The following is a 26,877-nucleotide window of genomic DNA, read 5'->3' as shown; positions in this document are numbered from 1 at the left end:
ACTGGTTGTCTGTTCATCAGGAGAGACTCAGACAAGCCCATGAGAGAGCCAGGGAGTACTCGGAACAGAAGGCAGCTGAGAGAATAGCGCTGCAAAATGAGAAAGTGTATTGTCCCCCTGTAGACATTGGTCAGTTGGTTTTCCTGCGCCACAGGCCTTTAGGTCGACATAAGATCCAAGACGCGTGGAGTCCCATAGTTTACAAGGTGGTTGACATCCAGGGTACCACACACACTGTTGAACCTTTTGAGGGAGGTCCTATTAAGAGAGTTCATAGGTCAGAATTGCGACCTTGTGTAAAACCAGTCCCCAAACCCAGAACTAAACTGAGGGTACAGACCAGTACACAGCCTGTAACTGAGGAAATGACAGAATCACCCGGTCCTGATTTTGTTGTCGTTGAGGAGGTCTTTCCTCCCCAGCTTGTGCAAGCAGTTGATCCACCTCATGTACCAGACATGGTTGATGTGCCTGTGGCAGCATCGGCAGATGGGGTTGACTGTGAAGGACCTGGGGAATGTCATACAGATGTGAGAAATTGTGACACAGGAACAGAAGGTGTAAATGATGATGAGCGTCCAGGAGTTAGTGAAAGTGACTTGGCTACCGCAACAAATGGAGACAGACGAACATTACCCAGTGGTGGTCCAACAAGAAGGAGGGCTGATGCACCTACACCTGCCATTAGGAAAAGCAAGCGGGCAACAGCAGGGGCGCATCCAAATCCCTTCCACCTGCCAAAGTCAGCCTGTAATGCTGTCACGGTCAGCACAGACATGGTCTCCCAGGTTTTGACAAGCTTGGGTGCTGCTCTTTTTGAGAAGGCGTTACAGGGAGCATTTGAATCAGTTCATGTTTTGTAGTCACCGCGGACGTTGACTATTTGCAGGGGAGTATGTAACCGGGTGGTAAATAAGATTTCCCACTCAGGTCAAATGTAGTTCTCAGGGTTCATAAATGTCAATAAATGTGTTTTTGTTCTTTCATTTTGAGTGTAACATCCTTTAAATGTGAGATGAGTTAGAGTGTCAGTGCATTGGCACAGGTTATGGTGTTGTTGCGGATTATGGTCACAAGGCGGCAGTATTGAGTAATGTTATTGTTACCACGCCAAGTGCATCATGGTCTTTCTTCCTGTTTTACGTGTGGACAATGTGGAGATAGTTAACGTGGAGAGCAGTGTCGCGGGCTGTCATGTGAAGTAGTAGGTGACTGAGTGAATGTTTTACCTGTGAAAGCCTGGGAAGTCCCATGTGGCTTTGGAGAAACAAGGGATAATCCATGTGCCACTGCCGTATTTTCTGTATTTTTTCGTAGTTTGTATTTTGTCATCTTGTAGCCATTATTTTGGGTACAAAGCTGCCACAAACTCTGACACTGTTACAAGTGACCTGTTCCAGTTTATGTTAGCAATAAACTTGCAACCAAACGAACCCCCAGAAGTAAATGTGTCCACGGGCTACACAGTGATAAAATGGCAGACAATAATGGATCTGTATGCTTTGAAGCCTTGCCTTAAACCCTTATTATGCTGATTTTGAAGATATGAAGGGAAGTTCCCAAGTAACAGGGCACCACAGAAGACAATCTCTGACAACCTCTAATAAGCTTTTTGTGGTGATGTGAAAAGCATTCTCCTCTGAGAGTGCCTTCCCTTCAGTGAGTTGTGGGCTTCCTGTTGATGCCAAGCCATTAGCCATTACTTGGCTTTACTTAACCACTCATAACGCATCTGAAAGGAAATACTAATGCATTTTCATAAGATTTTCTTGTATTGAAAAAAGCAAGCTCTGGACAGATAATAATATGATTATCAAAGAATATATTATGTTAATAAAAATAATGAACAAATTGATCACTAATAAGTGGAAAAAACACTGGCAACAGAAATGTTAAAAAATGTAGGAGTATACGCACATCACTTAGTTCCGGTGCTGGCCTATGAATGAAAAATCCCGCACACTCTCATTATGCTCCAAAAATCTCTACTAATTAGACAATGTTTCAAGCGTGTCATCAGGTCATCTTACAAGTAATGTGTTTTTTCACCCATATATGTAGACACCCACTGGTGATGTCATAGATCATGGGTGGTCATTCACAAAAATGTTTACACACAGTATACTTATTTTAAACATACACGATCAATCAGTCATGTTAACTATAACAAAAAACGTTTGTATACCACTCTGGGCATGTCTTTGAATGTTGTGGATAACCTTGGGTCACTGCTTAGAAGATACCAATGTTTTTTTATGACTTGTTTATGACTCCCTTTATAAAGCCGAGTATTGTAGGATGCATTAAGGACTGTTGTTAGAAGAATTATTCTGTGTGGACTGAAGGCACTGATCTTGTGTTACATCCTTGGATCTGTCCCGTGCTTGTCTCAGCCAGTCCTGTGGATAGCCTCTTTTTTGAAGCGCATATCCAGGAGGTCCGCTTGTTCTTCATAGTCCACGTCATCACTGCACAATCTCCGAATACGGTTATGTTGGCTGATGGGGAGGCTCCGTTTTAAAGAAGGTGGATGGAAACTGTAAGCTCTTAATAGAGCATTTCTGTCTGTGGGTTTTTTATATACAGTTGTTTTTAAACCTATTTCATCTCTTGTAATCAGAATGTCAAGGTAATTAATTTCTCTGTTATTTAACGACATAGTGAATTTTAATGATTAATTACAAGTATTGATCCATCGGAAGAATTTATTCAGATCTTGTTCACTTCCTGTTCACTTCCAGTCCGCAATGAAAATATATCGTCAACATAACGTCGCCATAGTTTAATATGGGACAAAAAAGGATTTTTCAAACTCCTTTCCTAAAGCCGAGTATTTTAGGATGCATAAAGGACTGTTGTTAAAAGAATCATTCCTTGTGAACTGAAGGCACTGATCTTGTGTTACATGTCTGAATAGTTGGGAACTTTATGTCTCCATGTGTGTCTTTTTGCTGGCATAGGGATTCCTCTGTGACACATTTGGGAGCATATCCCGGGGATGCCCTCTCCATCTTTACACCTGGGAATCCTTGTAGTCTTTGCCGTTCAAACTTTCAGATCCTTTGAAATCCTCAGTTTCTTCTCTGTCTCCACCTTAAACTGTGTGAGTTCACTTCCTAATTTGGACAGCTTGTCCTTATTGGTCCTAACAGAAATGTTATCAAACCACTGGACGCCTTATGACATATTTTTCGCTACTGAGTTTGAGGTTTCAAACACAGACAAGAGTCCATAACCAGGCTCTGAGGCTGCACCTAAGTGGTACTTTGAGCTAATTGCTATCATCCTGACATTAGCATTGCAATTCATCCTGAGGGGGACATGTTTGTCTGCACGAAGTTTAAAGCAATCCATCAAATAGTTGTTTAGAGTTTTCAGTTCAAACCAAGGGTGTCAAACTCATTTTACTTTGTGGGCAAAATACACCGCACCAGTAAAACTATTGCTTAATTAAAGCCGCAAGCAGCATTTATTGGGGTGCAAGTATCCTTTTTCGGATGTGTAAATCAAAGTAACTATACACTGACAATTGCTTTTACATTATGGTTTTCATTGTCTGTAGCTATTACTTTCTGTGTAGCTGTCTGTTTGTTTGTATGTTTGCATGTTCAAAATAATTATCAAATATTAATATAGATATCAATATCAAGCAAATTGCCAGCATTTGAATGCCTGTTTCTTTTTAAACTGACAAGAAGCAAAATGCTTTGTAAAACTGCGCTTTGCCTGATAATATTTGTAAATGTAATGCGCCGATGATTGCCGTGGCTGGAGGCATTATGTTTCCAGGATGTCCTTACGTCTGTCCCATCCTACAGTATCTCAGAAACGCCTCAAGAAAATTTCCTCCAGTCCACTTGGACTCAACGATGAACTCCTTAATTTTTGGTGGTCCTAGATCAAAGGTCAAGATCATTCTGACCTTGCCTATCTCACACTTGTGAACACAAGTGTGACGACCACGGACTCAGAGCAATAGAACCCACAGCATGACAAGAAACAATCAGTTCAATTCAAAGTCAAAAGGATTTAATCCTACGAACAGGCAAGGGTCAGAACCAGGAGATCAATCAGAAATAGCAAACTTAACCGACGGGGTGAGGCAGAGAATCAGAGTCCAGGTAATCACGCGTAGAGTCAGAATCCTGGGAATCAGGCAGAGTAACAAACTTCAGGTGATAAGGTAAGGGCTGGAATGCTAGCAAGAAACTAAGACAATCTGGCAGAGGACAAGGGGAAATGGGCTGGTATATATACTGAGGAACTGATCATGGAATAGAGTGCAGGTGAGGAGATGGGCAGGGAACTGATGAGGGAATAGATATATTAAATAATAGGGCACTCAGACAGCGTCAAACAACGTCAAAATACGTCCACTAAAAGTGCATTTTTTTCACACAGATAGGCTTGGATTGTTAGTATAATTATCCGACAACATGACAGAAAGGAGAAATGAACGTCTGTGTTTACCTTTAGCTGGATTCGGACATGTTCCTCTGCCTGTTGCAATTTTAGTAAATGTGCTACCGAGTAACACTGCTCCCACTCTCTCTTCATCCGCTCTTCAGTTTCAATGAGCATCCGTGTACATCCGTGTACTCCGTGTTCAAATAAATACGGTCCATCCAGATCCAGTTGGTCAAAATAGGGTAAATATTCGGACATGTTTGTTGTGGCAAGTCAAAACACTCACTCAGAGAGTGAAAGTCTGGCTCTGAAATCTCACGTCTCGCGAGATTTGAGTTGTTGCAGGAAGTTACCACTGGAGTGACCTTACAAACACGAGCAGTTACTCTGTTTGGAGTAGTCATGGCTGAATTTTTACCCAGTGTTGACCAACTGAATCTGGATGAGCCATTTGAATTTGATGACCGCCTGTATTTATTTGCTCATTGAAACTGAAGAGTGGACGAGGAGAGAGTGGGAGCAGTGTTACTTCGGCAGCACATATACTAAAATTGCAACAGTCAGATGTCGGAATCAAGCTAAAGGTAAACACAAACATTCATTTCTCCTTTCCGTTATGTTTCGGATAATTATACTAACAATCCAAGCCTATCTGTGTGAAAAAAATGCACTTTAAGTGGACGTATTTTGAGGTTGTTTGACACTGTCTGAATGCCCAATTATTTAATAGCGCGCGCTCACGGGCCACAGGCAGGTCAGACCGAGCTCCGTACTGGAGAAATGTCAAATACTGAACATCCTATCACTCATTTAGACAAAATTAGATCGGATTGAGATTGAGATGGCTTTAAAATGTGTCAAACTCCTCCCTTTAATTCTCAAACCGTGGGTCCAATCGTCAATCTGAGCATACCAGCAGAGAGATACACTTGACCCGAACGCAGACATATAGTTTTTATGTTTGTGGAGTCAAAAATGCAGTCTTGGTCGCAAGTTTAAGATGTCTAGCTCACAGCTGACAATTTCTCCACATTTGCTCATGTTATTTTCAGAGGTGCTAGCTCACTTCCTGTTGGATTTAGGTCTGGGGTGTCAGCATGTGATTTATAGGTCTTGATAAGACAAACAAGCCAGTTTTGGTTTGATTTTTCTACGACATTCCTACGGGCCGCAGTGGCCATTGTAGTGTGTCTAGGTGGCATGAACATCGTCAGGAGGTTTTGTGGCATGTCACCTTTAGGAGCCCATAAAATCTGAACTGTTCGAGTAATGACAAAGTTGTTCAGAAGATCTGTTCAGCAGGAGTTAGCCTGTCATGTGTGCGTGTTTGAAGCCGATACGATGAATGGTGTAGGAGGAAATATTTTTTTGAAAAAGAGAATTTTTGAAAAACGACATCTTACTTTGAAAGGGCAAATAGCTCACTTCCTGTTGGATTTAGGTCAAGGATGTCAGTAGGGTTGGGTACCGAAACTCGGTACTTTTTGTACTTGGTACCGATTCACGTCAGTACTACGAGTACCGATTCACTTAAAATGAATCGGTGCCAAATTTCGGTACCTGAGGTGGAGGTGGAGCGAGAGCGCATGACTTGCACCTCAGACTCAGCAACAATGGCGACAAAAAAAATGTGCAGACAAAAGTTAACGTGCAGCACTGTTCCTAAATGTTCTCAATAAAATGTTGAAACTGAGAAGTTTAGACTACGGGCCCAAACGACACATAGTGCGTCCAAATTCATACCCGTTCTTCTCTGTGGATTTTCTCCGTGACCATGCGTCATAGCGAAAAGCCACACTTATCACGTGAAACGGCAGAACTGTAGCTTTCTGACAAGGCCAAGCACTTGTTGGTAATGCAGTGTTTTCACGGTGAAAACAATTGATAAATTTACAATAAAGTGATGTATAACAGAGCTTTCATACAGCTTTGCACACACATTACTGTTGGATGTATTACTCATGAACGTAGGCTCACAAAGAAATGCCAGGCATATCACATGACAGCACAGGACCACACACATTGTGCTGTCATCCTATCACGCTATAAATCCAGATCAATTGTCTACATAATAAAAACCTAACGAATTTCTTTCCAATCCATTATACAGATCTTGTTATCAGTCACTTCATATAGTGAGGAATATCGTATCTTACCACGTCTTAGGCTTGTGTGTGTTTCTCCCTTTCTATCCACATTTGTAGTCCGGCTTTCAAGATGCAAATATCTCCATATTGTCCAGCTGACACTCCATCAAACTTTGTATGACAAGACAAGCACACTTCACCTTTGCGCACCCAGACAACTGCAGTCTAATTATGCATGCTGACAGGGCAGTAGTCACCATATACATTGAGGGGGACACGTGCCCCCCCACCAATGCCCAAAATGTCCCCCCAATATATAACTGAAACTGAAAAACAAATATTATCTTGGAGGACATCATTGCACTTGGTTGACTATTTTTCTATTATCTTGGATGTAAATATTGCATGTTGCTTTCAGATAAAACACATTATTGACTTGTGAATGAGTCAATGGAATTTCTTGCAATAATGAAAAAATACTGGCAATCATGTCCGCCTGGCACAAACCACATGTTTTGGACAACTGTGAAGTGACAGAATGTCACAGCATCATGGTTCTTATATTGACAGATTCCAGAGAGTCTCCCCTCTTCATATATGGCAGAATATGTCATTTTCCAACTTGCTATGGTGAGATACATGTAAAAATGTAAGAATTTAGGCACACAGATTTGTTTTTTTCATTGATATAAGAATTAATATAAAATACAGGCACACAGAAGGACATGGAATGATGGCAAATCTGGTTAGCCCAGATTGTCCTGAAAAAAACAAAACAAGATATAGCATGTGTATGTAGCCTTTATAATGACTGTGGTATGAGCTTAAAAGTAAAGGCAGTAAAAACACCCCAAAAAGGCCTAGGGCCCATAGGGTTAAAAAGTACCGAAATAAGTACCGAATTCCAGATACTGGTACCGGTATCGTATCGGTTCAGTTATGAACGGTACCCAACCCTAGGTGTCAGTGCGTGATTTTTAGGTCTTGATGAGACGAACAAGCCAGTTTTGGTTTGATCTTTCCACGACATTCCTACGGGCTGCAGTGGCCATTTTAGTGTGTCTAGGTGGCGCGAAGATCATCAGGAGGTTTTGTGGCAGCTCACCTTGAAGAGGCCATAATAGTAGCCAATACGATAAATGGTCTAGGAGAAGATAATTTTTGAAAAAGAGCATTTTGATGCAAAATCTTACTTTGAAAGGGCAAATAGCTCACTTCCTGTTGCTTTAGGTTAGGGGTGTCAGCATGTGATTTGTAGGTCTCGGTGAGACGAACAAGCTAGTTTTGGTTTGATCTTTCCACAACATTCCTACAGGCCGCAGTGGCCATTTTAGTGTGCCTAGGTGGCACTAGAGAGCCCATTTTGGCACTTTTGGGGTTAATTTTTTCATTGTATCAAATTTTTCGCCAGTCCTGACATGCGTGCCAATTTTGGTCAGTTGTTGAGCATGTTTAGGGGGTCAAATTTGGGTTTTAGGAGACGGCGGGAGAAAGAATAATAAGAACTGGTCCATACCCGCTGGTAGCTTTATCACCTTCTACCTATGCCAATCCTCAATGCCAATGTGCAGTTTCACAAAGATTGACCACGTCAGTGAGTAGAAAAACCTGGGACAGACAGAATGACTGACTGACAGAATTACACACTGACAATTTCCGTGATAATGTACAGCATACCACACCATGACTTAGTCATACCAAAAATTAGGAAAATAACGAAACATTCGGCCACAGGGGGAGCCACAGCGATCGGTCACATTTTGGCAATTTATAAGCATTTTTCTGTTGTAATTGCGCCACCTAGTTGCCAATTACAGTTACATTTTTCCAGTCACCTTGAGGCGTCCTGTTCTACATATCTACCAAGTTTCGTAAAAATCGATGTGGCGGTTAGGCCTAGATAAGAAATCAGCTCTCTAGTGTCCCCATTTTGTTTGAAAGGGGCAATAATGGAGGGGTCTCCTCATATTATGTGTGGTCGTATGCCTACAAAGTTGTGTGATGATTGGTGAAACCCTTGAGATGTTATACACCTTTATGTGATGAGTCACGCTCTCCGCAATATTCATTGCCTTATAGAAGCTCAGTTTTAGTAAGTTTTCCAACTTTTGCCAAGAGGGAACTTTAGATATTGGTCCCTGGATTATGTTCACCGAGTTTCATGCAGATCGGTCAAACTTCCTAGGAAGAGATAGATTTTAAGTGTTTTCAAAAAATTCGAAATGGCGGAAAATCTATATAACCGGAAGTTATGGGATCTGAGGATGTCTCTACGACATACAGGGCATAAGATATGCACATTCAAAGTTTGCAATTTCAATCGGTTCTTATAGCACCCCCCTTTGGCCAATTGATGTAATATTTCTTCATTCGCATCCTCCCATGACCCTCTACCACTGTGCCAAATTTCACATGGACTGACCAAGTCAGTGAGGAGAAAAACGTGGAACAGACACACCCACACACAAAGTTTTCGTCATTATATAGTAAGATAAACGTACCAGGTCTGCCTTCAGCCGAGGTCACTAATTATGACAAAACTTCACACAAATGTCTAATAGGATAAAATAATAAAGTGATGACATTTTATATCCAAAAGGTCAAAGGTCAACTTCACTGTGACATCATAATGTCTTGCATAAAATACTTTTCCGGCCATTATTTAATGTCATATCTCAGGAACACAAGGGGAAATATTTGGTCAGTTACTTAATTGGGGGACATAATTAAGGAGGGGACAATGGTTGTTCAGCATCCGTGTTTTCACAGACATGGATGTAAACTGTAAGAGAAACTTGACTGGTGCACAGAGGCATACAATGGTAATTCTCGCATACAACAGGGCGGTAAATCTAGTTTCATTCAAGATCTGGAATGTATCCAGTGTCTGTTGATTTATACACAAATAGTGCTTCTATGTGAAAAGTGTCAAACGTGATCCTGGAAAATGCAAAGTTTCAGACCACCTGCAGAATGGCAAGAACAGGATTTAAATTCACAACCTTTGCATGTCAAGACATCCACCTTACCACTAAATTACTAAACCAAGCACCCAATCATTGTGTATCTACAACCATCAAAAAATACCTAGGGACATTCCAGTAGATTTTGACAGGATGAACTATGAATTGAATGAAGTTATTTTAACTTAAGCAGAAAATATTGGATATTTGAGATTTTTCAAAAGGTGATTGGGAAATTAATTTGGGCACAGGATAAAGCATGTCAACTTTTAAACCACAACAGTTCATAAAGGATGGGCAGAAACAGGAGGATGCACACAACTTGTGTCATCTACCTAGGCACAGGTAGTTTTCTGATGACCTCTTCAACCCTGCCCACTGGGCGATAAAGTAGCACAAGATAAGTCTGAAGCAGAAGGCAGAGAGAGGGAGGTCACACAACTTACAATATTCACAACAATTTAACTGTTGGGGAAACAATCCTGAAAAATCACACATCAACCTGCTGGTTTCTGTTCAAGGTTTTAGTGAATTTGTTCAGACAGCATAGTACTTGCCCAAATAGGCGTTCAAACCTTTGACCTCTGTATCCCCAGAGAAGGTGACTTACTCACTGTGCCACCAGGAAGACATGGCTTTGCATATTCCTTGAGGCAATAAAATATTTCATGTGCAAAATTGGGGTATTTTTTTTCTTTTTAGTCTTGAAGCACTTATAACAGTCAAATCATTGGTGATGATATTCTCACATAATTCCACTGCTTTCGGGTGTATTGTGAAATGCTTTGGTGACGTTTCGTTAGAATACAACATGTTGTGCATACATGACAAATTATACCAACAAGACGTACTGGAGATTTTTCATGATTTTTTTAAGCTTGGACTGTAAAATGTCTTGAAATTTTGATTTTTTTTGTCATAAGCTACTCCCTGTTCCAGCAATCATCACCAAATTGTATGCATCTATTGAGACATGGCCCTAGATGGTGCACATTAAATTTAGTACAAATTTCTAAAGCTGACCATAAGATATAAACTTTCTGCAGTTGTGGTGCCCTCTAGTGGCAGAATATCCCAAGACTGCTTAGTGCAGCTTGGACAAAGCATCCGCACATGTGCTCAAAGTTTGATTACAACTGCTTAAGCCAGTTTTGATTTAGGATTATTTTATGTAAAATTTAACTTGAAAAATGCTTAGAAATGTATAACTCCAAAATAAATTGACTTATCAAAATTTCTTTTGAAATTCTTTTCTTTTCTTTACATCAGTGATATCTGTAGATGACCCTGCCAAAGTTTCAGGATGATTGAACCAACAGTCTGGGACATTTTTCTTTCTTTTTTTTTCTTTCTTTTTTTTAAAGGATTTAGAGAAATTTGAGGAAAATGTCATAAAATTACATTTTTAATGCAGAAGACCTTTGGAACAAAGATGCAGAATAACTGAGAGATACAAATCTAAGCCGAGGCATTCTTTTAGATAATTGCAAAAATGTAAACTTGATTGTCACAGTGGCTGATTTTTCTAGAACTTTAGCCAAGAATGGAAATTTGGGGATGGGACAAAAGTTGTTAAGGATAGTGGGGTCCAACCAGGGTTCCTTGAGAGGGATTGTACTATTACAGACTTAAAATAATCAGGGACAGTGCCAGATGTTAAAAAATAATTGACTTTGATCAAAATTAAAGGACAAATTAGCTGCAGGACTTCTTTAAAGCAGCTGTGCAGAACTTTTAACCATTTATAAAACTGTCCCTAGTTCATATCACCCCCCCCCCTTGAAGATCCACATATTTATTTGAACCCAACAGTGACAAAAAAAGCCTTTCTCTATATGGCTATTTAGCGCAGCCTCGGTGTGGTCGGACAAAGCGGAAGTCAGCAAACCAGAATACGGCACCCGGAGGCGGAAGTAAGTCTGCACGCCCGCAGTCATTAAACCACAGAAGAAGAAGGAGCTGTGTTTACGAGTAGGATTTAAGAAACAGGCTAAATGACATGTAGTAGGGAGTAGTGAATGATTTCGGACACATTGCACACTCTTGTACAGTAGGTCGTGGTATGCACCTGGAAGTTGTTTGCGATCCGCCAATAAATTGAGAGAAGAAGAAGAGCCGTGTTTACAGAGAGTGTTCTTTGAGTAAGCGGTATGCAACGGACATTGCTGAACACGTAACAGTTTTACCAGATGTATCTATAAGGACTTGGTTGTACTTTCGATGTCATGGCGGATAAAGAAGGAGCACCATCTAAAAGAAAAAGAACAGAAGAAGGCTAAACGGGACAGTGATAGGGCTCGAGCCCAAACACGTGTAAACCTCGGTCAGGCATTCACCAAGTGGAGAGAGCTGAGAGATTTGAAAGGTTTTAAAACTGATCCCGAGTTGGCCCTTTTCCTAATCAACAGGTAATTTTTGTTTTTATTTAGAGAATATACCGCAACTTGTTAGACGTTGTTTCACTTCAATAAATGACGACATGGAAGTTATAAGCAAGCTAAATGTAACGTTAGCTGATGTGAACCACTTATGTCTAATAACATTACAACAAACGCCACAAAATTATCTGTGACTGTGACCATGAACATAAATATACAGCAGGCAGTTGTCCTCAGTTTATAAGAAATTCAGAGCTACACCAGAGCATTTATGATTTTCCTCTCACTCTCCAAAACAAATGCATGTGGTAATTGCCGGTTGCAGTTGAGATTTTGCAAATGAAGCCGAATGCTGGCGGAATTTTACGACACCAAGCTGTGGGTGTCATACTGCTTCGACCAAAGAGGCGCTATAATCAACGAAAACGTAAAGTTCTGCACAGCTGCTTTAAGGAAGCAAGTGGGAAGGATATCAAGAGAACAGAGAGTGGGCTTCATATGATAATGGTGTTGGCTACATGATCTATTGAGATGGGGTGAAATAAATTTAAAAAGCAGGACACATTACCATGAGGTTCAGGTGTTAAAATAGACAGTGGGGTGATTTGATTGATTTGATTTCTAATTGTGATGACTGTTTTGGAAACGATAGAAACTCCTGTCGTGTCTCTTTGGAGGAATCATTCACGTAAGGGGGAACAATTGTGGTGTGGCTAATAATAATAATTATAACAATAATAATAATAATTAAAGCTGCAAGCAGTGATGAACGGGCCCTCGCAGTCCATGCACGTCAGGGCATGCTGCCGCCGGGGGGTGTGCACCTAGATGTCTTGTCAGCTGTAATACATAAAAAAATAAACGTTATCTCTTACTTACATTTCCAGTATACAGGTAGGCACCCAACCCACGTATGTATTTTTCCAAAAAGTAGAAGCTGAATGCATGCCCAATAGTTCAAGGTCTTCTGACTCTTTAAAAGTTGACATGGTGTCTCTAGCTCAAAGTATGAGGGACAAGAAGAGGTTGAAAGTCGATGAATTTTGAAGAGGATTTGAAGATTTTCCAATTTACACTAATTAGACTGCCACCAGAGCGCCACCTATTGGCTGATTTGCACCGAATTTTGCACAAACCCTCATCGCGCCATGGAACACAATTAGCAAAAGTGTTGTGGTAATCCGATTGTATTTGGTCAAGATATGAAAGACTGTCTGTTTTGAAAACAATGTGCAGGAATTTGTTGTTTTATATTTTGGACGATCAAAATTCTTTTAAAAACTTTTTGTCAGGAGGGTTAACAGATGCTACATGCAAAGTTTGGTGCAAATCGGTCAAATTGCCTAGGAGGAGTTCGGAAAATTATGTTTTTCATTTGTTGCGTTTTGGCAAATGGAAAGTTACCGCGAAAGTTGGCGTGGCTTACGTCATACAATTCAGCTGAATTCAGAGAACACGTAAATAGAAGGTTTAACAATGTGCGGCATATTATGTGGGAGTTATTAGCCAAAAATGCTTTTGCATTGAAAATAGTGCCACCTGCTGGTCATTTTTGGTGTGTGAGTTACAGGGGCCAGTCTATACCACCCCTATCAATTTTATTTCCATGAGTGTTACCGTGTTGGCACAGTGCCAAATATTAAATTAGACAGCCACCAGAGCGCCACCTAGTGGTGGATCAGTAAGTCCTTCGTCACATATCCTCAGGAGGGCATGGACAATAATTATACCAAGTTTCGTGTTAATCCGCTCAACCGATGTTGAGATATAAAATACTTCAATTTGAAGAGTGCCACCTTGTGGTCATCACCCGAAACTTTGCACAGAGTCTCAGGGGCTCATGGGGAAGTGGTAACCTGAGTTTCATGTCATTCGGATACACCAATGTGGAGATATGCAGCACTTCCTGTTTAGAATGAAATCTGCAGGAAGTTGCTATTTAGTAACTTATATTCTTTGGAATATCAAAATTCTTTTAATAACTTTTTGTCGGGAGGGTCCACAGATTCTGTGTTCTGTGTCCACAGATGCCAATCGGTGAAATTGCCTGGGAAGAGTTCGAAAAAGTAGGTTTGCGACATTTTGCAAATTTGCAAAAAAAAAAATGGTAGGTGGAAATGGGCGTGACCTATACCAGAAGATTCAGTCCAATTCACTGAACGCGTGGATATGAGGTTTTTGAATGTGCGACAAAGTATATGGGAGTTATGAGCCAAAACACACTTTCCTTAATAATAGCGCCACCTAGTGGTGGAAATTCAGGATATCAATAGATTATAAAATTTTTTGCCAGGTGTGACTTATATTCCAAGTTTGGTGAGTTTTGGGGTATGTTCAGGCAGTGAAAAATGCAATCATATGGGCAGAAGAAAAAAAAAATTAAAGCTGCAAGCAGCTGTGATCGGGCCCTCGCTCCCCCATGCAACCATGGGGGCCTGAGGCACGTGGGGGCTGTGGCGCGAAAAGAGAAGGGAGAAAAAACCTGGCAGGAGCAAAAAAATGCAATGTTTTGTTCATCCACCAGGTGGCGCTACGAGTGTAACCAGATGTGGCCAGGTGCATTCAGGGGTGGACCCTCATCACACATGAAATTTCGAGCAAATTGGATTATGCATGAAGGATTTATACCAAGTTGATGTTCCATGGCGAAGAATGAAAAGTTGCCACCGCCGACGCGGCAGCCTGCAACATGACAGGACACGTGTGTCACTGTGGAGATTCATCGACTTGATCGTCATGTGGCCATAAAATGTAGTTGATCAGGTCAGGAGCTTGAGGTTGGTGTTTGTCAGTGTAAAAGATGGCATTTCCTGTTTCCACAATGGGGCGCAATGAGCAAGATGGCCTTATCATGTACAGAAATTTTGAAGCAGTTTGGATGAATTATGTGGGAGAGAGAGCTGCTTGAATATGCATGGCGATGGATCAAAAATGGTAGCGCCATAGCAGCCATGCCCTTTGACCAACAGACATGCAGAGCACAATTTTCGATCAGCATGGTCTCTAGATGATCTGTAAAAAAAATTGAAGTCGATTGGATGAAATCCCTAGGACTAGTTCGTTAAAATACAACTTGTGGAAATCACGCCAAAATGACAAGTCAAAATCAAAATGGCCGACTTCCTGTTTGGAGTAGACCATTGGTGCCAGAGACTTTTATGTGCATCTGGACAACATACACATGTGTACCAATTTTCTTGTTCCAACTCCAAAAAAAAACCCTATGTGGAGGGTTTTTTGAAAATTTCACGGGGGCGCTATAGAGGCATTTTGTCCCCCCCATGGACGATGCCCCTATCAGATGTAAGAGCTCGCCATTCTTGACCTGTGTATCAATTTTCATGAGGAGATGAGGCCGGTGAAGCCATCAAAAAGCCAAACGTATTTATAGATAGTCGCCAGGCCGTCACATGGACACCATTAGAAGTAGCTTCACAGCGTTCATAAGGTAGCTTCACCAACTTGTTCTGCATGCATTAGAAGTGGAATGAAGTTGATGCGGTCAAGTTTGTGGCATCAGTACATGTTAAAGTAAAAACTGGTCACTTCCTGTTACCACCGGGGGGCGCAATGAATAAGATGGGATATTAACATATCGGGGCGGTCGGGGCGGAGCCATCATTATGTCCAGCAAGTTTGAAGCTGCTGAGATCAAGTATGTCTGCGTGAGGTCCGTTAGAAATTCGATGGTAAGAAAACGAAAAGTCGCCAAAATTTGTCACGCCCTTGCGGCCATGCCCCTTGACATAGAGAAAAGCTTTTAATAACTTTTGATCAGCACGTTCTCAGGATGATCTGTACCAACTTTGAAGTCGATCGGACGAAATCCCCAGGAGGAGTTCGTTCAAATGTAAGTTGTGGAAATCGCTGTAACGAAAAAATTCAAAACAAAATGGCCGACTACCTGTTGGGATTTTACCATGACATCAAGAGACTTTTTTGTGCATCTCGGTATGATACCTGTGTGTACCAAATTTCGTTTGCCTACGACAAACTAACCCCAATGGGCAGGAGTTTTTGAAAATTTGTAGGGGGCACTATTTCTGCAATTCGCGTCGAACATGTGCAACCACCCAAAAATATCGAATTTCGGATGTGGCCGGACGAATGTGGAAAGTTAGAAGCATTTTGAAATTTGGAAAGGGGGCGAAATTGGGGCACGAAATGTTGCAAGAATAATTATAATAATAAACAGCGTGATTTCAATAGGGTCCTCAGATGACTTCATCTTCGCTCGGGCCCTAATAAATAAATAATCGGGAGAAAAACAATAGGGAACTCGCAGGTCTTCTATGAATTAGAATGCAGAGGTTTTGTGGATTGCCTAAAATATTTAAAGAGGGGGTGTTGCGGCTTCTCTTTCAAACTTTCAGGAGCCGCTACTGGGCAGGTCAACAACACGCAGTCAAACACAAAAGACAGTCGCTGATCCAGCGTCACTTCATTGTCGATGCAATTTATTAATAACAAAAAAAAAAAAACCCAAACACTTCAGCGGAATATACTGTTACAAAAAGAAGGCAATGAAAAAACTTAGTATACCTCTGAGATCTGCCCTTTGCAGTCAAAAAACTGTCCCACTTCCCACTCTCACTTGTGTGCATTACAGTCACTGCAGGCAGCAGCTCTGACCCAAGAAAGGAGGGGTGGGAGAACAAGGCAACAAACAACAAACAAAATGATTCCTTCTGAACTTGAACAAACAATATTATGTTCTCATAAACCAATTCATACAAACACCTTTTTTCAAAGTGATAAATAAATAAAGTATATCTAAAGTATATCTAGATTAACCAAGATTAATTTTAGTTCAATTTTAATTATAGATGCTGAAGCAACACAATTACTGATAAACATTCAAAAAGGGCCAAGAAGAAACAGACAACAGGCAGGGTTTTCATAAGTTATCAATACACAAAGTCTTAAGCATCTCACAAATTCATAAGCATTTCATAGTCCATAGTCCATAATAGCTCATGTGATTCCTGGTCCATAGAATTATATGCTGAGAGTTCCAATATGTATTTGGGATGTATGAGTTCAGTGGGGTGTATGTATTGTCTGCATATATCGCTACCTCAGAATGATAAGGTTCTATCTGCGTTCAGATCAGTTTTGAGATTCCGAGGTTTAAAGCTTTAGCATTGCAAATAACAAAACTGAAAAAAAAAATGGAGCACATTTCTTTATAGCACCAGAGTTATATACACCATAAATGTATTCTACATCTGAGATATAAAAATTCTACACGAATTTTTGAAACAGGTCTGTACTGTCTTTCCCTTGTAGCGTTAGTGAGCAAGAGCATTAACAGCAAGTGTCAACATCTTTATCACATTACGACTCTGGAGACGTCAGTGTTGCCCACAGGTTTAATAATGTTGGAAGATGTGAAACTACAGGCAAAAACATAAATATCTAATCAATAAAATGTAATGTAAATGAATAAGTTCACTGCATGTAGTATATGGTGTAGCAACAGTTAGCTTGTTACAGAGCACGTGATTTTCCTTCTGATGTTCTAATTAACTAATATATTTCACAATGCATAAACTCAATAAATATCCAAGTATAACTAAAGGTAAGTATAAACTAAGAATATACATACAGACATTCCCACAAAAGACCAAAGAACGGAGCCAGATGTCATAGGATGGTGAGGTGGTGAGGTCTATCAGCATGTCTTCTCAGTGTAAACACACATACTTCCTGTTTCCTTGCCTAACTTCCTGTGACATCACAATTGAAATCTATACCACCACTAGGTGGAGAAAAATAATTGTAACAGCACAAGGTCAACTGTAGATAGAACCTTATAGTTCTAAAAACTAACAGCCGCTTTGGAATTATAAGGTTCTATCTTCAAAAACTGAAAAAGGAACAATGATTATCAAATAATTTTAACAATTTACTTATACATACTGTTGGAATGTTCAATTTATATTATAAAAAGTGTCTTTTTATTGGTAAATATGTTAAATCTTCATGCATTCATGCACTTACTGCTATAACACAATAAATGTAAATGAATGATTTTAAAAATGCATGGTCTGATGTAGGTCAGGTCCTTCAGTTTATCAAAGTCTTTAAAATCAGTCTTTATTTTGATAGTTTATCAAATCATTTTTAAACAATTTAAATGTAAAACACGTCATACAACATTACACATAGCAATACTGCCAGAAGGACACGAGTACTCATTCAGATAAAACTGATCAATAATGTTTTGCTTATGAACAAAGTATTTCAAATCCAAGACTGGTTACTTAAAATGGAGCTCATTTGAGATGCTGTTACTTGCAATGAAAATCATTTAATGCAATAAAAATATACATAGTATCACTTACTATTCACATACATCACATACTTACATCACATACTATTCACTTATTCATCAACACACACTAGCTCATGTTGAGTTAACCCCCCTAACCCTAAGCCTTACGCCATGGACACACCGGACGCGGAACCGAAGCATAGCGCTCAGCAGCGGAGGCAGTTTTCAATCGACGCCCATGTTGCCCTATCTGACTGTCCACACAGGCCGCTGAGCAGAGCGGAGTGCCCGCGGAGGCTCGCACACTGCAGCGCTTCAGCACGGCATCTCAACTATTTTTCACGTGAGCCACGAGTGCTTCTGTCAAGCTGGAATGAGCGGATCGTACCAAACAGGAAGTCAGACACAGAAAAGACGAGAGAATCCGGCCAATTTTCAAAATAAAATAAATTTAAAAAATAAGAGCCTGTTTAATTATGATGTTGCTTGTCCGTCTATAAATAGGGCTCAAAAGGGTGACGTAGCGGAGATGGAAAAACCGCGATGCATTGTGGGCTTTGCGGGCAATTGGAAAGTTGTTTACGTTTCGCGATGCTATGCTTGTGTTCTGTTGTTGCTGTTTTAGCATTTTAAAAGTAACTGTATCGTTTGAAAATGATGCAGACTTGCTGTGTCATTAACTGCCACAATTATTCGCATGATCGCTACGGGAAGAAGATCGATGGGCTATATAATGTGATATATTTTGATAGCAAAAACTGAAATAGAACTAGGGACAAATCTAACACAGCTGTGCAGTCAGGATTTTTAATCTCGTTTTTAAAAAAGAAAAAAGAAGTACACATCTTGATGTCACTAAAAACATTGTTTCTCAGTTGTCTCCACAGGAGTAAACTTGTCCTAAATTGTGGTTAAGAGGTTAAAGTTAAAAATAAAGATAAACTCCATGTTGTGCCCACCCATGTATGACAATGGAGAGTTAGAGATTTATGGTGTGAAAATGCCCTAATTCTGAAATAAATAACAGAGAAGCCCATACATATTTAGTACATAAATGCAGAGTGGATTTCAGGCTTCAAAATATTTTTTGTTTGAAATAAATTGGTCCAGCAGACACCAAGATATGCTAGTCAAAACCTGAGCAAGCAAACAGGCAGCACCACATGGAGGTGGGACACAATGAGGCAAAACAATTTGCCCGTAAAAATGGCGGTGGTTACACACAATGCATTGCGAAGTCACGTGCCCTTTTGAGCCCTATATTTGTTCAGTTTGGTCTAGACACGAGAGAGATGAAAACACACACACACAGAGAGAGAGAGAGAGAGAGAGAGAGAGAGAGAGAAATGGCTACAGGTTGGGGGTTGCAATTCACACATACAGAAAGAGAGAGAGGGGGAGTGGTAGAGATAAGTGGGAGGGACAGCGGCTTTCCGTGCCTCCAAAAAAAACACACTCACATCCATACTGAAGGAGAGACCTAGGTAACAAACCTGTTAATTTACCTGTAATCATATTTCAGCAAAAAAAATCGAAGATGGACGACGAAAAGTTAGTTTATGAAGTGGAGAAGTACCAGGAATTATATGATCCACAGAACAGATCATATAAAGACATAAACAAAAAAGAAGCACTTTGGGATGCTGTTGCCAAAGCTGTTGGAGCAACATGTAAGTATGCCATTTCTATCTCCTGTGTTAATAAAACTGAATATCTGGCCTCTGTAGCATAAATTCAATAAATGAATCAACACTGTGATGAAACACACACCTTGACAAAGGCTTACAGGGGCAAACAACTAAAGCAATCTATTCCCTTCCCCCACAGCCATAAACTGTCCCCAAGGAAAGTTGTCCTCACTTAAAAACACACTCTGAATGCTGAGGAAAAACCTTCAGTGCCATTTGTTGTGGATGCTCATAATAAACGCTAACTAACACCAAGAATATGTAAAATTATTACCTATTTTATTAGCTAAGAATACTTCATGAGTTATTATGTTAACTCAAAGTGAAACAGTAATATTAAATTTAATGTTCACTGTTGTGATGGCAGTTTATATAGTGTGTAGGCCTCAATGGTGACAATTCTGACATCAAGCAAATATTAAATTGGGATTATAGAAGTATAATAAATATATGGCATGATTAGATTAATGTAGAAGAGTAATTAAAATAACTTTTTTATTTTCTTCCATTGATTATCAACTCTGTGCCTCACAAAAGACCCCAATTATAGTGATGGTTTAATAGTGTGTTCAAAAATTTAGCAGCAAATTTCAACCAAGACTGAATTTTTAAATAAGTGCATGCAACTCCAAATTCTAGAAAAAATTAGATGATAGTGTACTTGAAATAATGAAAATTATATAAGGATTTTGAATCAAATTTATTAACAGGAGAATAAAGTAGAAAAATAACGTAACATAAAATTTTTAATCACAGTTTTTCTCTATTCACAACAAAATTTTCAAGGCAAAATATATACAAAGTGTCCACGGCATAGTACATGTACTAATGCTTCTGGTTATGGCATTAGATTATTGGTCCTGATGAAGGTCAATAGACCGAAATGTTGACCCACATAAACAGACCTTAAAGCAACTCTTACCTTTCTTGCATTTCACACAGCAAAATTTGAACATCCACAACTCCCGCCTCCAAAGTCCCATCCTCCTCCTCCTGCAACTCCACCTCCCTCCGAAGGCCTACTCCCCCTCCTCCATTACGTCCTCATTATAGATGTAGCCGTTGGCAAGGTAACATTAGATACACGGAAGAGGAGAGCGGGTGTAATGTTACAACAAATACAGTCAAACGCAACCCTGGAGTTTTAAAACTCAACCGGAGTCAGTGATGACTGATGAGTTTTAGAATAAGGTTACAGTGCTAACGTTAGATAGTAACATTAACGTTACTAGTAAGTGGAAACGCACAAGGAAGATAACGTTTATGTTTCAGAGGCTACGCTACAGTAGGCTAACGTTAGCCATTAGCAACTGGATGCTGTGTTGTCATAATGTTATGAACTGAACTGAACCAGCACAAAAACAAAATGATATTTTGCATACCCCAAGCAAACAGAAACAAAACATATAAAAACAATTTGTGCAACATATAAGAAAGAACATATAGTGCAATAGTAAGATGAAAAGGGTCGACATTTCACAGTCAAAAACTCCACATCCTGAGGGCAGAACTGGGAGATCCTCTTCACATCACAGCACCATGAATTGTTTGTGTATACACCACGGAGCTTACCAGATGATGCAGCCGTCCTGTCTGCTCTGTGTAGTGTTAGCCCCGTTAGCTCAACACTGGAGTCTGATATGTTACCATCCATCCATGTCTCAGTGAACACAAGGACGCAGTAGTCCCTCACTCCTTGGTGAGTGGATCTTCATAGTCGGATGTATTCCATGTTCGTGTCCAGTGAGCGGACATTCGCCAGAAGGACACTGGGAACAGCTGGTTTGATGGGGTTAGCTCTTAGCCTAGCTAACCCCTCTGCGCTTCCCCCGCTCCCGCGTCCTGTCACAGCGCTGCCGGCGTCTCCCCGTCGGGACAGCTCCAGGCAAAACCACAGTCATCTCAGGGCTAGCTTGACGTAACAGGCCAAGCTTGCTACACTCATGACTGTATTGCACTGATGAATTTACTTCTTGGTGCATCGTTTCTTTCTTTTGCCAACTGATTTCCCTGCTGGAGCGGCTGGAGGTGGAAGCAGTGGTCCGTATTTGTTTGCTTTTGTTACGGAAAAAAGTTTATATCCACAAGGGTCCCTGTCACTAGTTTATATCCACAAGCGTCCCTGTTACTAGTTTATATCCACAAGCGTCCCTGTTACTAACCTGTTTGTTGTCTCAGACTCAGGGGTGGGGGGTGTGGGGGGTGGTTACGGGAGCGGTTACATCAGTCGGAGGTCTCCACGTGGGGAAGACAGACAGGACAGGAGAAAACTCCGACCAATCATTGCGTTCGGTCCGAATGCAATGATTGGTCGGAGTTTTCTTAGAACCATATGAGAATGGTATAATTATGAGTTTTCATCTCTGGTGGAATTCACTTACATTTTAGTGTGCCATCAGCATATTAATAGCATTTTAACCTAAACAAAGAAAATTGTAAAATTTCCAGAAAGGTATTGCTTTAAGTGAGTGCAGGAGCAAGTTGTGGTTTTTGCAATGGCATCAGTTTATACCATGCGGTCCTGCCAGAGGACACTTCCCTCTGGGGAGTTGAAGAAGGCACTGAATGTCTCGCGAATTTCATAGGCCTCTCTTCTTCCATGGTTTGCCCCCATGTTTCTTGCATCCTCAAGGTGCTCCCCTCTTTCCTCTGTCTCGTCCAACCACCTCTGGTTATGTGATGGGTCGCAGAGGAAGTTGTGCAGAATGCACACAGCCAGCACGACAGTGTCGACATGTTAATGGATTCTGGTGTAGAGCACCCGCCATCTTGCTGCCAGAATGCCAAACGCTGACTCCACTACCATTCTGGCCCGGGACAGTCAGTAGTTAAAAATCCTCCTCCATCTTGGAAGGTGTTGTCCCGGGAATGGCCTCATGAGGTAGGGTTTCAGTGGGAATGCAGCATCGCCCACCATTGTGTAGGGAAGTGGACCTTGTTGGCCAGACCCTGGTAGAGGACAGTCCGCAGGCACATCTAGAGTTTTGCCTTCATGCCTTTTCCCAAATTGGAGCTACTGTATGTGCCTCCGTCACTTGATCTGCCAAAGTCACCCACTTGGACGTTGACAAAACGGTAGTCGGCGTCTACCAGTGCCAGCAGAGCGATGGAGAATGTCTTCTTGTAGTTGAAGCACAGAATGCCCGAATTTGGTGGTGCCGTTAATGTGACATGCTTCCCATCAATAGCCCCAATGCAGTTGGGGAAGTTCCACTTCCTCCAAAACCTGTCAGTTGTGTCCCTCCACAGTTGCTCGGTCAGCCCAGGGAACTGCGAAGCTATCATGTTTGTTTCAATGGCCTTGCAGGTCACTACACAGACTGTGCAACTGTGCTCTTCCCCAGTCGATATTGAATGGCCAGGCTGCGAAAGCTTTCCCCGGTGGCTAGGAATCTGAGGAAATAAGAAAAAAATAGTATAGAAAATTAAAAAATAAGTAATATATCAGTGTTAATGACATTAATATTCAATACAATTTGTCATCTTATTGTGTGTATCTAATGTAATTTTTTTTCTTTGTCACAGCTGATGACTGCAAGAAGCGGTAGAAGCAGTTGTGCGATGCATATGTGAAGTACAAAGGGAAAAAAACATGCTAGTGGGTCTGCAGGTGGCAGCCAGAAAGAATGGAGATTAGCCCATGTCTTCATCTTTTTAGATCCCTAATTGCAGCCCAGAAGGTTGGTATTATATGCTATACACACACATACATATATACAAACGTATGACACAGTAACAGCTCCCTTTATAGTACATTATAACTTGACACTGTTATTCACAATTCCATTGTATCGGTTATATATATATATATATATATATATATATATATATACACACATATGTATGTATATATATATATGTGTGTGTGTGTGTGTGTGTGTGCGTTTGTTTTTTAGTACAAGTACTCTCCAGAGGGATGAAGACATAGATTTCACCCATGTGGGAGATGAGGGAGCATCTGATGGATCACCACAGCAAGCATCAAGGCCTACCACACCCACACCCATGCCCAGATCATCCTCTCCATTTGATTCATGTCAGAGGTCTGCTACAGCCACACCACCGCAGCAACCAACCAGGTCTGCCACCCCCCACCACACCCCAGAGTTCAACAACTTTCATCCGGGTCAGCTGCACCACAGACAAGCAGAAAGAGGAGGCAGGGATCTTCAGGTGCTGTGGCTGTTGAGCAGCAGCTATTTGAAACTCTGACAGTAGATAAGGTCACCCCTCCCTTCCGTGTCCCAACCCGTGAAGAGACTTTATGTTAACAGTTTTATCCCCCGTGTGAACGATCTGCCACTTGTGCTGCAGAATCGCTTCCAGGCTCAATTATTACATTTGGTTGAAACTTTGGAGGAGGAAGCCAAAGCTCTGTCCCATCAACCACCACAACCATCTAATATTTGGCAGCAACACACCACACAGCCAAATCCTAGTTCTTTCCAGGGCCACACACCCCCGCCAACACAGCCTCATTCGCACTCCACATTTCAAACTGCCCATCATCACCAACCCCCGTCCCAACACCACCAACCCCCCTCCCAAAGTGGAGGTGCAAAGCGGCCAAGATCATTGTTGGAGGAACTTGAAGACCCCGACATCCCTTATTATGAAGATGTCTGACCAGAAAAAAATTAAAGAAGGCTGATAGAAATTCTTAAAAAAAAAAATGTAAATATAGTTCTATTTCATTGTTTTTGTGTATGTACTTGTAGTCTTGGTTAAGATTTTTTTTTTTAAGGTTTGCTGTGTGTGTGATTTTTTTGTGAGTGGAAATCATAATATTTTTAAATGAATGTTATTGTTTTTTTTTAAACTATGCTACAAACCTTTTTTCTTTGTTATCTTGTTTTTGTATGCTTGTTTGTATATTAGGTTACACTGTTAGATACAGCAAATACTGTATGCAGTAACTATTCTTCCTGGGGTCCTCATATCATACTTTCAAACAATATTTCCATCTTCGACACAATTATTACAAACAATGCACTTCTATAACATTCATATGTCTGTATCATTATGTTAATAATATTAATAATGATGATAATTACCTCAGTGTAACAGCAAGCCGCTGTTTAGGATCGATGGCTTCTCTGTAGTTAGTAGTCATCCTTGTTAAGTCCGGCCCTACAATGGACAGCAGCTCATCCATTTTTTCGACCTCCATCCTGAAATAATCGACACGGCGACCACTGTCCAGGCGTAGTTCGGACACAAGGTGATGAAAAACACCATGATCCTTCCTTTTTTTGATTGATTGGGTGGACCCACATTCGCCTTCTCCGTTGTCGGAGCTGCCGCTGCAACAAGTAGAAAGCAAGGACTCTCCTTCTCTCTACAACAGCACGCACTGAGGAACGTGAGGAGAAAATACCGTGTTTATAATTTAAAATAACACAACAGTGCATAACCGAACACATTTTTCAATACCCTAATCACTTCATTACGATTTTAATTTTGTGTCACCGAGCCTACAGACATAACTACATAAATAAAATGGTCAGAACAATATGCCCTATTCATTCAGTGTTTATCCAACACGCTCAATACATGGACGTGCAATGACAAATTGTCATTAACTTATTACGTTATAAAAAACGATGAAAATATGGACTTAACCCATGTTTAAAATGACCTGTTGAAGTGAAAAAACGAGTACTGACGGGAAAAGATGAGTGGAGTCGATGTTTAACCGGCGCGGAGAGTGCAGGAGAAATGCGCTGCCTGTGTGGACAGTCAAGCGCCTGCGAGTACACTTGCAGGACTTACGTGGCACTAATGTGTCTGGTGTGGCCCTGGCGAACCCTAACCCACAAACACATTACAACACCATTAGAGCAACAAATACAGTCACATCCAAACAATGCCTTGCCAAACATCAGTTCAAAATAGATTTTTATCATATGCTAAGACTAGCACTAGCTAACATTAGCTAGCATTAGCTAACATGACCTAATTCTAAAAGTTGTAGAACGCTATAATGCAACTGCAAATGGAAATCATAACCAGTATTCATAACCAATCATTAACTTGCCAAACATCATTTCCAACTTGATTTGTATCATATTCTAAGACTAGTTACTGCTAGCTAATGCTAGCTAACATTAGCTAACGCTAGCTAATGTTAGCTAACATTAGCTATTTTTAAAAGTTGTCTTCAGCAGAATCCAAAAGCATGAGAAAGAAAGATATTACTTCAACAAAATTCCACTGTAGGTTAGGGCTTGCCTCGAAATGATGGCTTAATTACATGTAGGCTACTAAATTAACATTAGCACACTATCAGTAGCCTGGTATTATAGATAGCCTATTTGGTAGGGATTATCTCCTCAACTAATACTGCACAGGAATGACAATTTCCTCAACTAGAACTGAAACTAAAGCAATTTTAAGAAGAGAACTCACCTGTTCTTTGTTAGTTCATCTTTGTTAGTTAATCTCGCTTTGGTTTTATGAGACATTTTTCCATCTTCTAAATACAGGGGTGAAAAAGACAACCTGGCACCATGAAGAGCTTCTTTCTGTGCCCCCACAAAATTTGTTCCATTGTCTGTGTGAAAGGTTGTTACTGTCCCTCTGAGACAGATGAATCTGCGTAGAGCATTAATGCAGGAGTCAGTGTCCAATGAGCTTGCCATTTCTAAATGTACGGCTCGACTCACGACTCAGTAAAGATCACGCCCCAACATTTAACATGTGCCCGGCCCCGTTTCACCTCTATGGGACCAAAGTAATCAATACCCACATGAGTAAAGGGTGGAAGATCCGGGGACACTCTGTCTTCTGGAAGGTCAGCCATTTTCTGCTCGACAACCTTTGCTTGCATACGTCGACAGAGTACACAACTCTTGATGATCTGTCTAGCAAATGAGCTGGCATGAGGCAATCAGAATCTTTGCTGAAGTCGGGAGAGCATATGACTTCTCCCTGAATGCCCAATCTGCTGATGAATATGGTGTAAAATCAGCTTGGATATGTGAGAACGTTAGGCCAGTACAATTGCATTCTTTAGGTCTAGAGGCATTTCTGATTTGCTTATCCGTCCTCCTACTCGTAGCATGCCATTTTCCAACA

The 26,877-nt window shown here is 40.8% G+C and overlaps 1 protein-coding gene and 1 long non-coding RNA gene across 2 annotated transcripts in view; both read left to right on the top strand.

The window, feature by feature from the left end:
- The window catches only part of LOC125904055 (uncharacterized), a 35,765-nt gene extending 11,171 nt beyond the window's left edge, over positions 1 to 24,594 (top strand). The window contains exons 2-3 of the long non-coding RNA XR_007451372.1: positions 23,326 to 23,480; positions 23,697 to 24,594. This is a non-coding gene — a long non-coding RNA (uncharacterized LOC125904055). The remainder of the gene's footprint in view (positions 1 to 23,325; positions 23,481 to 23,696) is intronic.
- Positions 1 to 26,877, top strand: part of kcnk18 (potassium channel, subfamily K, member 18) — a 147,695-nt gene that overhangs the window by 38,561 nt on the left and 82,257 nt on the right. The window lies entirely within an intron of this gene.

Source organism: Epinephelus fuscoguttatus, linkage group LG16 (assembly GCF_011397635.1).
Source record: "Epinephelus fuscoguttatus linkage group LG16, E.fuscoguttatus.final_Chr_v1".
Taxonomy (NCBI): Eukaryota; Metazoa; Chordata; class Actinopteri; order Perciformes; family Serranidae; genus Epinephelus; species Epinephelus fuscoguttatus.
The sequence above is the reverse complement of the archived record's forward strand: the minus strand, read 5'-3'. Positions and strand labels throughout refer to the sequence as shown.